The following is a 12249-nucleotide window of genomic DNA, read 5'->3' on the forward strand; positions in this document are numbered from 1 at the left end:
TAATAGCATCTGCCTACTATTTGTTTGCAAACTCTGAAGCCCAGGGGTCTCCTTGGATCCCCACATTCTCCTGTTCCTGCTGACGGCATTTTCTGACTCTGCTTTGTGCCATTAGCATCTGGGGAGAAAACTGCAGGCCTTTCATTTCAGAGGAAGGCTTATTACAATTATCTGTGCCTCTGTCACCTCAGGATCTGATTATGGTGCTTGGGTTGCACCTTGCAATCGTTACAATTAAGACTTAATGAAGTGAGTAACTACAGAGTTCTGCAGTTACTCCCCACAAACTTACAGCAGCCACCTCTATCAGACGAATATCTACCACCCAGTTTTTATGATTTGTACTATTTGGAGCTTGTCCTATAAACCCCCACACAGCTGGAACTGTGAAAGCCCAGCCAGCTCTCCTTCTCTGTCACAAAAACAGACTGGATGAGCTTGGAGGATATTGCTGGCTGAATATGGGTGCAGGTAGAATTAAAAAAACCCCAACAAACAATAACATTCACTGCTTTTTGAGCTGGAAAATGATAAAGAAATCCTGGCTGACAACTATGTGAAGAGGGCTGTGCTCACACCCGTGCTGAATTCCAGTCCACATGATGGAGCAGTTACAGAGGTGCAGGCAGCTGTTGTGTCTGAGCCAGCATTGCAGGGGACACATGGCTCTCACATGGCTTGTTTCAATGTGCATTAAGGATGTACCTGACCTAAGCCAAGAGAATAAAGTGAAATACAGAACAAACTGGCACTTTAATACCTTTCTGGCACCCTTGGCTTAAAACAGAATGCACATATGTGCAGGCACACTTGCCAATCCTGTGCTGCCTTGCTAGTAACAAACAGTGATTGGTCCCTTTGCTTTTCTCAGACATGGTTGAAGACAGATTTGGGGGTAAAATGAAAGGTAAATAGACAGTTTATCTTCTTTCAATTTTCTTTCTTTGCCTCTATCTTCATAATTGCTGGGAGATCATTATGTCTGAATCATCAGACTTGAAGAACCATATGCCATTTCCCTTTAAATGACAGCTGAGATATTTATCTTTATTGTTGTTGGGTGTCTGGTAGCAACATCTGCAGGTCAGCTGAGGATAATTTGTCTTTTGATATTTTTGATAGACTATCAATGAGGGCCAGCTGGAGCCAATCATGACCCTTTGGTGTGGTGGGCAGAGGAGAACAAAGAGTTTCTTGTGCCTTGGCACCAGTTACTTGCTGATGTGCTAACAGCTGTAGGGGTAGGGGGGGTGAGAATTACCTTTTGAATTTGGGAGTTTATGAAGAGGCTGAAGCCTCAAGGCTGCCAAGTGGAGCTGTACATGTCTGTCATCTGGCCATAGGCACTGGGCCTTTTCAGGGAGATCCAGTTCAGTGAGCACTGAGAGGGAAGGATCCATTTGCAATATGTGAACTGTAGAGAGAGCTGTGCTAATCAAGAAGAGCTCTCTGCAGTGAGAAATGCTGCACATTTACTGCAGTCATCAGTAGAGGCACACTAGATTCCTTAGGAAAAAATGCAGGAATGTTCACATTTTCAACTGCTATTCAAATCCTTATGGGTGTTGTCTTTAGTGTTTGCTTTACTGAGATGCTTCTCTGTTAGTTTTTAGTTAGTGAGCTGAATATTAATTTTGTCTTCTACCTTTGCTGTCCATGTTGGTCAGACCTGTGATTGGAAGGATCATCAGAGACAAGGCACTGTATAGATTAAATCAATTCCATGTCATTTGCAGCACCAAAGTGTTCCTAAGTATAGACCGAGCTTAGTGACCTTAGTGAATGTCAGCAGTCAGTGAAGTCACACTCAGCACTGACACTGGAGCTATTTAGGAAGTAATGAGTTGGCACAGCACACTAACTTCTGGAATAACGAGGAGCTTGCTGAAGTCTGATGCATGCCCCACATAGTGGTATAATTTAGAGAAGAGGGTGAGTCACTTCTGCTCCCAAGTGCAGCCCAAGGCATGAAGTTTGTCTTCATAAAAACATCTCAGGCTCATCTATGGGTACCCTGCTGTATTTCACCTTCACCTGTCCACACTGACAGCTAGCTCAGGATTTACCCTGTAAGCTGAAGAACACCAACTCTCTGTAGTTATCCATGAACACTGACGCTGAGGTAAACACTGTAGAAATTATCTAGAGTCATAACAACTGTAAAAAAAAATTCACAAGCCCTTTTATCTGAGGTAACTCATGAGTTGTTGACAGTTGTTGACATCCCCATGCATGGGCTAAGGAGAATGCTTATCAGGCCCTCTATTATTTGTAACAGCTTGGGTGATAGGAAAGCTCAACCCTCCACACCCCCAAGGGGAGGCAGGGTCTGGATCCCAGTCCTGGTGCTCTCCAGAGCCCACACTTGGAATAGAGAATAGATAATTTGACACAGGCAGCATCTGAGGGTGCCCAGGTCTTTAGGGAAAAGACAGAATGTTATAAGCAGTGGATTAAAATTCTTCCAAGCAACAGAAAATTGAAAAGGGAGCTCCTTGGGAGCAGCTCCTCCCACCTGGAGGGGGCACCAGCAGGTGGCAACTGTTCCTCTAGCTTATTATGTACAAAGCAAATTTCTGTCAGAAACACCTGATTTACTTGAACAATTCAGCAAGATTAACTGGGAGGAAGATTGTTCCAGTTGATGCAAATCCTGAGGGATGGGATTTGGGCCTTCTCTTCCTTGGTAAAACCTGGCTATTGTCACCAAGAAACCAAGGCACAGTAAAGGCACAGTACAGCCACAAACCGTTTTGTGTGGGAAAGCAGATGCTCAGATGACCACAGTGCTTTTCCACACTCCCTGCTTTTTGCAGCATGATCTTGAGTAGGTACTGAAATGTGCCACCCCAGTGTGACAGGCAACCCTCCAGTTACAGGCTTGACCTCCATGAGCAATCAATCCTGCATAATTCTGTATTTCTGTTCGTGCTCTCAAATCAAAATACAGCTTCAGTCTGAGGTAGCTTCTGAGCAAGACAGACTACTTCTTTCAGCGAGTTTGTTCTCTAGTGTCAACAAATCAAATCTGAACTTGCTCAGTTTAAATATATTTTCAGAAAAATTCACTGTTGGATACATCCTATTACACAAGTGTCTGAAAATCAAAGGAAAAACTATTAGGAAAGGATTCCATCTTCTGGTTTTTTACTGTTCCTTCTCTCTCTGAAATCTTTCACATGCAGATGTTGATGGTTTGTCAAGCACACAAAAAACAGCTCAGTTTCTGCAGATGCAAGGAAATAGAATATCTGAAGAAATTGCAAAGAGTAGAAGCAAATGAAAGATCTTTTTCAATAATGTGCAAGGTTACAGAAAACAAAGATATTCATGAACCCTCTAAAAGTGAATGCAAAGCAGTGAGATTGTATTTACTCTAACAAGAGAGCTTTCTTTTGTCTCTTTGTATTTAACCCCAAATTATTAACATTGTCTCTCATGGTAGCAAATTCAATCATTTGGAAACATATTTGCCTTTTGCAAGTAATATCCATTACAATAAAACATATGACATTTGTTGTCAAGACCTGTATGGGTGTTAGAGATGGAAACTGAAGGTAAAAAAGAGCTGGTTTATTATACCATGAGTTCAGCACACCAAACTACTTAACCTCTTGTCTCTAGTCCTTCACTCTTCAGGTCAACACACATTTGAAATGTGGCCAAGATTACATATTCCTTTTGCATGGACTAGAGACTGCCCAGAAGTGACCTCTGTGCCCAGGTAAAGTCTGGACTCCCTGTTGCTAGGGATTTCTGCCTCATCCTGCTTGGCTGCCTACTGAGCAACACCATGCAGGTATTGATTACTAACAGGTTGCTAAATATCTTTCAAGAAACAAAATGAAAGAACAACTTCAGCTGGTGCACACTGTGGTGGGTTTTCTTCCAGGCCAATGGTGAGGTAGGTGAGACAAACACCAAGAGCAACATGCTTGATCTGTGTGACTGCAACACTGCTGGGGACCAAGAGGAATGGGAGACCAGGGAAATTTGCCCACTGGACAGGGGTTCATGGCTGAGGCAAAGTATTGAACCAACACAGCACTTCTGGACTGTTAGATCCTCAGGTCTCCATGCTGCACATGGTTTTTTGGGGCTGGGCATCTTCATTGCACTGCACACCGATGCAGGTGTGCCACTGTGCTTCAGTGACTGTAAATTTGGTGTCTTTGGCAGAAATTTCAGAAGCAAAGAGGTCCTCCTCTTTGCTTTCTGGCTCTTTGAAATGATATTATTTCAAAGATCTTTCCTTCCCTATTTCTCAATTCCTCTGTTGACACCTGGGATTTATGACAAGCAAGATAGGGTCATGAGCAGCTCAGGTAGTGGAGGGAGCCCTGTTTTGGAGACAGAGGTGGTTTCTGACCAGGCAGATCACACATTGTGCTAAGCCATCTCTGCTCCTCTCTTGATGCAGCCCAGGCCTAGAGATAGGGTGGAGAAACCATGCAGATGTGTACCACTGGGGAGTACAGCAGAGCTGGACTTCAGGGAGGTCTCAGCTGTTCAACTTCCAAATAAATTGCATAATTATGGTAGGTCAAGAAGTGACTTGGGGCTCTTCAGGTGGGAAACAGCCCTGCAAATACCAAAGGACTGCTGCAAATTGACTATTGCTCCTCCTGTGAGGAGGGAAGAGTGGGTGGGAAGGAAGAGTGGCCAAAGAGCTGTTGTCTACATGGAGGGGAAGGAATCTAAACCACCTATCAAAGAGGGGGAATGGATGTTTTGCTCTTTATTTGTTCATGCTTTCCTGCTGTGTTCTGAGCTTCTGACTGCATTCCCTTCTGCCAGGCAAGATATTCCTCTTTGTAAACAGCTTCAGGGAATACAGTCAGATGTTTTGGACAAATGGGTGCATTCAGTCTTCTGGGATTTCAGGATGCAGGTTTAGCCCATTCTATTACTCATTTGGTTGCTCTATGTACCCTGAACCATAACAATCTGACAGCATGGCAATGTAGTCAAATATTCCACAGTAGTGGAATTCACACACAGTGGAATTCATATGGAAACCTTTGCAGAGTTCAGGCACTGCATATTTCCACCTAAGACTTACATCTCACCACATGTATGATTGAGGATAATGAAAATTTAAGACAATGTTTTCTAGCAGTTCCTCTTCTAGTACTGCTGTGCAGTTGTGAAAGGGCTTTTCACTCTGAACCCTGCATAATATATGCCCCCAGAACTGCAGGAAAAATATGCTGTAGAAAACAAAAAATACCTTGGACATTCCCCCCTGTGATTTTCCTCACTATTGGCCTAGTTTATGCTTCCAAAGACCACCCATTTATTTCCTCCTGACTGTTAAAGCTCCTTTTCTCTGTTCCCTCTTCCTACAGATCTTTCATCCTCTTTTTTCAACTGGACAGCTAAGATGAAAGAAAGAAAAAATGAATGGAAAAAGATGAAAGACCTCTACCAAGAACCCCTTGCAAAAGGAAATTTGAGGTATATCTGTGGTATGAGGGTAAGAAGATGTTTTGAGAAGTCTTCCTATTGTCTGCCAGACAGAAAATAGTGAACTTCAAAATTAAAGTGTTAGTCTAAAATTGTTTCTGGGACTACATTCCTCAAGCCTTTATGGGGTGGTAGCATTCAAATAGGGCTGACTTTTCCCAGTCTCTGCCAACCCCATTTGAATGGGAACCTCTCATCCCATTCCCAACAGCAGGCTGAGCATTTTTTCAGCAAAGTAACCCCCACAGGCACTTCTTGCCCCCTCTGTGTTTTGATTAATATGCTGGACTGAGCAACATCATCTTCTCAGAGCAACCTGATGTCCCTGGGAGGGTGCAATGGCTGCTTTCCAAACCCTGCAGCAGGGAGCACTAGGGCATAAGAGCTGACTCACAGAACTGTCCTCATACACAGTGACAAAGGAAGCAGGGACATCAGTCACAAAGAGACCAGGGCTTTGACAGTGGCTGTTGATGATCTACAGCAGCTGCATTTAGTTTGCAGTCAGTTCATGCTGGCTGGGGAGCAGAACTTCAGATGTTTATGTGCCTTTTTGGGATTTTTTCTCTTTTATCATATCCACAGAATTATGCACATTGTTCCAGTTGCTGTGTATATTCCAGCCTGAAAAATTGTTCTCTTTCAAATCCCTGGTGGCCTGCTAAAGCCCCAAAACAAGCTGCAAGGATTAATTCCTCCCCAGATAAGATTTTCCTAAACCCTAACAGATAATTTGTTTGAAGTTTAATTTTAGTCTGTTATTACACACACGGGCCTTATCTTCATTCAGAGTCGTTAGCAAAATTAAACAAGCCTCTGCAAACAGGAAAGGGAAGCATGAAAGAGCCCTAGCACATAAATGACACTCAGAGTTAAAGGCACTAATGGTATGCTTATGCAGTGCTGGCAAGCCTGAGTCCTCAAGGGACTGGTGATTTGTCATGGTCTTCATGACCCATGAAGCAGGGGTACATCCTCCCCTCTGGGACCTCGTGATGCTCAAGCTGCCTCTGCCATGGTCCATGACCATGCCAAGGTCCATGACCTAAGCGCTGCCCCTCCTTCTAGCTAACAGGATGCCTCACTCCATGGTTTCCCAACTCCTGCCCTCCTCCCTGCATTGCAGCAGCTCTGGGTTTGCTCCCATAGATGCTGAAGAAATTACAGCACATGTGCTCAATGGAACAAAGAGAAGAAAAGCAAGGCCACATCACATCTTGTGTAATGCTCACTGAAGTGGTCACTGGATCAGAGGTACCACTGATTGAAGTCTATCCTCGCTGCTTTGCAGGGTGGGTTCATATCCCCACCAGTGGGCTGAACTCTTCCCTTCTATTCCTCATGACACAGGAGCCAGGGGAGAAGATTGTCTCCCTATTGCACCACTCTATTAATAGGATTTGGGCCCTCAGTTTCAGCAGGGTGTCTGAACACGTCAGCACTGCAGTGTACTCCCAATCAGGGTGATGTTTAAGTGAATATCTACACAGCTGCCACATTTGTGCTCTTTCACCTCAGTCAACAATGTCTGAATTAGAGCTCAGTTGAGAATGTTGCACTTCATATGTAGTCTTGTCATTATGGAAAGCAAGACTCTGAAAGCAAGTGCTCTGAAAGTCTCCCTTCTCCAGCTGTAGTTGTATAAAAATTCCAGATCTAGAAAAAAGGACTACTATTACTAGTGACTTCAATCAACCTGGAAAAGGAGCAATGCTTCTGGTCTCTGCCTTTAAATATTTTTTTTTCTTTAGCACTGCTATGACCCCCTCAGTCTCTCTAGAGAGTGAATGAGTATTTCTGGTGCACTGGAGCTGAAAAAGATGCTTGGAGCTCTTCAACTTTGGCATATGATTAGGCCTCAGGACAGGATGCTGAATACCTGAGTTGCATTTTCTACTCTTCCCCAAGTCCATAGGTCCATGATCAAGTCACTTAGGGCTAGACTGAGAGGAATATCAGCAGGATGCCAATATGTCCCTTGAGCATCCAGCCAAGCAGTCTGTGGGCTGCCCTGACCTCTTCCATTGCTCTTAGGTAGAAGCAGACACCTCAGAAGAGATAAGAAATTGGGGCAGCCTTTGTCATATTTCCTAATCATCCAGTATTATCAGTGTATTAATCTAATTTATTATTTTCCTATGGGTATGAAAAATAATTATGATTAATGAAATTGTTAATTTTTAAAGAAAATATTATAATTCAGACTCTCTTTGTAACTCAGTAGTACAAAAATTAAGCAAGCCAGTCTAGACTAAGGTTGTACAGTAATCTCCTGTCCACACACTCTACCTATATGTAATAATATAAATGCATTTATAACAGTTAACCAGCTATTTCAGTGGTTACACGTTTGCCACATATCTTTTAAGGAAAAAGTAAAAGAGAGTGAATATCACTAGTTCCTCATATTTCTCATAAATGTGAAAAATCCAGTGTGTTTCTACCACAGAGATGAAGACTTGTTAATCCTCATAAAGGCAGCCTTGTGGCATGGGAAATCCTGTATCTGAACACCAGTGTGATGCATCAATAACAACCACTGAATTCAGCCATTATTTTTGTTGATGGAGAATTGACAGTGTAATTTAATTTAAGGCAGCCTGCAAAAAGAAGCTCTAATGGCCAGAAAATATCTTCATTCTCCCTGTCTTGTAATATGGGTAGGTCTGTGTAGAGTTAGATGGAACAGAGTACAATTTTTCTTCTGGTTAAGTATTACACAACAAAAGAACAAGTGGCAATAGGCACAAATTGCTGTAATGGACATTCTGGTTAGATAGAATCACAGAACAGGTAAGTTTGGGAGGGACCCCATTGGGTCATCACTTTCTTCTATCATCAGAGAGAAGGAAATAAATTCATTCACTGTGGTGAAACACTGTGTTGCCCAAGGAGGTTGTAGGATCTCTGTCGTCCTTGGGGACACTCACAACTAGACTTCACAAAGTCTTGTTAACCTGACCTAACTTTGACATTCTCCATGCTTTGAGTAAGGTGTTGGACCAAATGAGCTCCTGAGTTTGTTTTTATAGTTCTATGATTTTATGATAGACACAAAAGTGCTTTTGATGCATGAGTTGACAAGGTTTTTTGTATTACCAAGAGGGAGCAACATGTTTTAGCTTATGTACATGAATGCACACACTATGCTGGAGGACTAAAGGCAGGACAGAAAATACCATATAGGCTTCAAATACCTGGAAGCAATTTCACAACTTCAGAGAGCAGCCTCCTGCTCTGGGTCATAAGTGTGGCAGCTCCCTAGAGGTTAGACCACGTTTTTTGTAGGGAATCTGATAGACCGAGTTCTACAGGTAAAAGTGAAATTGGAAGTAATTTAATCAGAATTATATTTTCTCCTTGCACTAATTTTTAGTGCTTTTTCCTTTCTTTTTTTTCTTTTTTTTCCTGGAAAGTATATACTACCTCCAAACAGACTAGGTAGTATTATGTTCCTCTGAGAGCTCACTAAAATTGGGCCAGTTCTTAAGAAATTATTGGCAGCAGGTAACATTTCCAAATTATTTATTTCCATAGCATTTTCCACAAATAATTTTGAGGTTTTTTTCTTTTCCTTAACAAAATGAGCTATTTTGATAGCAAAACTATTAAAAATTAGTACATATTCAAGTTTCTGTGAAAGCATTACAGCAAATATACCACTGCATGTGTGTTCCTCCTCAGCTTGCAGAGTCATGCCAGCCTATTTGCTGTAAACAGTAACAGCATGTTGTAACTTCATACTGGGAAAAACAGAAAAAGCACTTTCAACAGCAGTCTGAGTAAGATTGTAAACAACATAACAAGCTGTGGAAAGACTAAAGTGATGCTCTCTTGCTGAAAAAAGACCTCTAAACACAGATAAGCAAGGTAAGGTACCTGGGTACCAATATGGCTAGAGCAGATAGGGGCTGAATCTGCATTTCCCTGCTATGGAACTACACATACCTGTGAGATGCAAAGCATGCTTTTCATGGATATTCTGATTCAAACTAAACATTGTAACCCATTCTTATTAGAAGCAAGTAAGGTAGTTTAGACTAGTCTCGGGTAATTAAGGTCTCTTGTTCAAGTGTTTCACTTGAACGCTTGAAATCCAAGGTTCAAGTGACCAAGGAAAAGTCTTCCTCTGTTTCAACATCTTGCTTTCATCTGCCTCGAAACACTTGGAAGATGTGAGCTAGTAGAAACTCAGGATTCAGAGACAAAGAGGCAGAAAACCCCTCAATGCTGTGACTCTCGTGAGCAGATGACAGGGCAGCAGGGAAATATGAGATATTTGGATTGCCAATGGTGTAAAGAGAAATTAAGTAAAGAGAAATCAAGACTGATTTCTCTTTACTGCAATCACTTCTTATAGAATTTTAAAAAAAATTCTGTACTAGTTATTTAGAGTCATAGCAAAGCTGTTAGTTTTTGTGGGGAATCTGGTGCTCGTGGTGATAGCACTGGACAGTCAACTGTGTTTTCCTGAAAGCACACTTCGATAAAGCTTTATGCCAACAGAGCTCTGGGATCAATCAAACCTTCACATGCTGTCCAAATAAACCATATTTTCAGACCTTCTGGGCTTGATCCGGAAGATAAACAGTGCTTCAAACACCTCAGATGTTTTGGGAGGTAAATTCAAAACTCTCACTGTAACGTGGGGTCACCTTTAACAACTTTATTTATGGAAGAAAAATTCTCTCTGATCAAGAGAATAGTCCTGAAATCTATAATGGGATCTGATTTGTGTGGTTTGTTTTCTTCTGGGATTTTAAGACTGTTGGTTCTTATTTTTTCATGTGCTATTGATTTGTGTTCCCTGACAGAATAAGCACAAGATTCGTTTACATGAATAACCCCTGAGGCTTGAAATGCCCCAATACTCTAACAGAACACCTCATTTTTATTTATTTATTGTGGCAGTGTATTTTTCCCCACTGGTTACTAACTGCTCTCACCCTAACATTATGCCAGTATAAAACCTGGGAACTGATTTAAATCACTACCTTAAAAAGAAAAGACAAATGGTAGCTGTACTGGCAGGCATGAACCCAACAGGAGATGCAATAGGGGAGTTCACTCCCAAATGGCCTCTTGCTGGTGTGGTACTCATGGTCCAGGCCACACACACCAACACAGCCCTGCTGCCCACAAGATGTCTGTGGGAGAACATCTCAGGTGCAGCCTGCATGGGACAGGGCAGCTCTTTACCTTTATGTAGATAAGCCATAGGGTAAATGCTGTCCTGTGGACTGCTCAACTTCATGAAGTTTTTCCATCTTTTTATCATAATTTTCATAATTTGCTTTCTCCTGTATCTTTTTCTACCATGCTTAGTTTTTGTAAAATCCAGAAAAAGTAAGATATATGTAGAATGGATCCTTGAGCAGGGAATGTTTAACAGAACTGGTAATACTACTGCTGCTCACTTGGAGCCCAAAAATTATGAATCAGACCCTTGAAAATTCACAAAACCCTACCCTTGATTCTGTGTGTAGTTTGCACAGTGTGCAGCTTGCTCTTCCATGCCAGGACTACTCCACATGGGCTGGGAGCTGAGTACCTTTGTGCCCAGCATTCCCCTGAGAATCTGCCTCTCCTCAGCTTTCCTGTACTGCTTTCTCCTGGGAGGTGCTCAGTGCCTGCACTCAGACTTGCTTGCTGGCAGCTAATGCCCTAGTGCTTTGACTCTGCCACAGGAATGTGCTTTCAGGTCAATTGGTGTTGTCCAGATTGTTTCTGCATCCTTTGCAAGTTAAGAGGCTGATTCTTTTACCTGTCAGCCTCTGCTTGGCTGTGTTTTAGTCTCTAAAGGATTAAAACCACCATTATTCTCCCTGTTCCTCTGCATCATGCCTGTCCTTCATGCCTTGTGCTGCTTGGAGAGCAGGCATTCCCCACTGAGCCATTCTGCAGCTGCACATCAGCACCTCTGCCTGACCTGCTCCATGTGCTTGGACTGGCCACACTTTGCATCACGTGCCTGAACACACCTCTTGCTGCTGTGAAAAGAGGGCAGTCCAGCTCCCACAGCCAGAGCATAACACACCACCAATATGTTCATCCTGGTGTATGAAGGCAAGAACCACCCCCTGGCTTTCCCCCAAGTAATAGCTTCCTTTTCTTTTTAGCCTTTTAATTTTCCTTTATTTCCTTGCTGGTGTTTTGGTTATTTTTTTTTTCTGTTTAGGTGGAGCCAGTATTTGTCTTTAAATACTGGTTCCCATTGTATTCTCAGATGGATGTTGAATGCACTTGGCTTAACTCAAGTCTATACCTTTTACATCCCTGGCTTTCTGTGGTGGATATTCATCCTCTTTGGTCAATTCTTGTGCTGGCATTTGTTGACATTTTTTGAAGTCCTGCCTCATACGCCCGACCCACACTCACAGGGAGCAGAGTGAATTCTCTTTGAGAGCCATGGATTGAATTGCTAGACCCAGTTGTTGTGCATCTCTCCTGGGAAGGTGATGGTCCAACAGCACCCTGACAGACCCATGTCTGTCACACACACCCTGGTGAGCATGGGGCTCAGTCTGCTGCCAGTAGACTCCTGTGGTCTGACTACATCCTTGGCTTGTGTTACTGGAGGCTCATGTAGGATGTGCTGTAGTGCCTCACAAGTGCTCTGCAATGGCCTCTGATCCAGCTCCACATGTAGCTCATGCCCAAAAATAACTGTCAGACTTAAACAAGAGACAGTGGTGCTCACTGTCCTTGTTTGAGAGTGAGATTGGAAGCATGGGCTGGCCAGTGGTGAATCTGGGGATTCAGGGAAAGCCTGTTCAGTCTGGA

The sequence above is a fragment of the Molothrus aeneus genome, chromosome 4, assembly GCF_037042795.1.
Source record: "Molothrus aeneus isolate 106 chromosome 4, BPBGC_Maene_1.0, whole genome shotgun sequence".
In the NCBI taxonomy this organism is placed as follows: Eukaryota; Metazoa; Chordata; class Aves; order Passeriformes; family Icteridae; genus Molothrus; species Molothrus aeneus.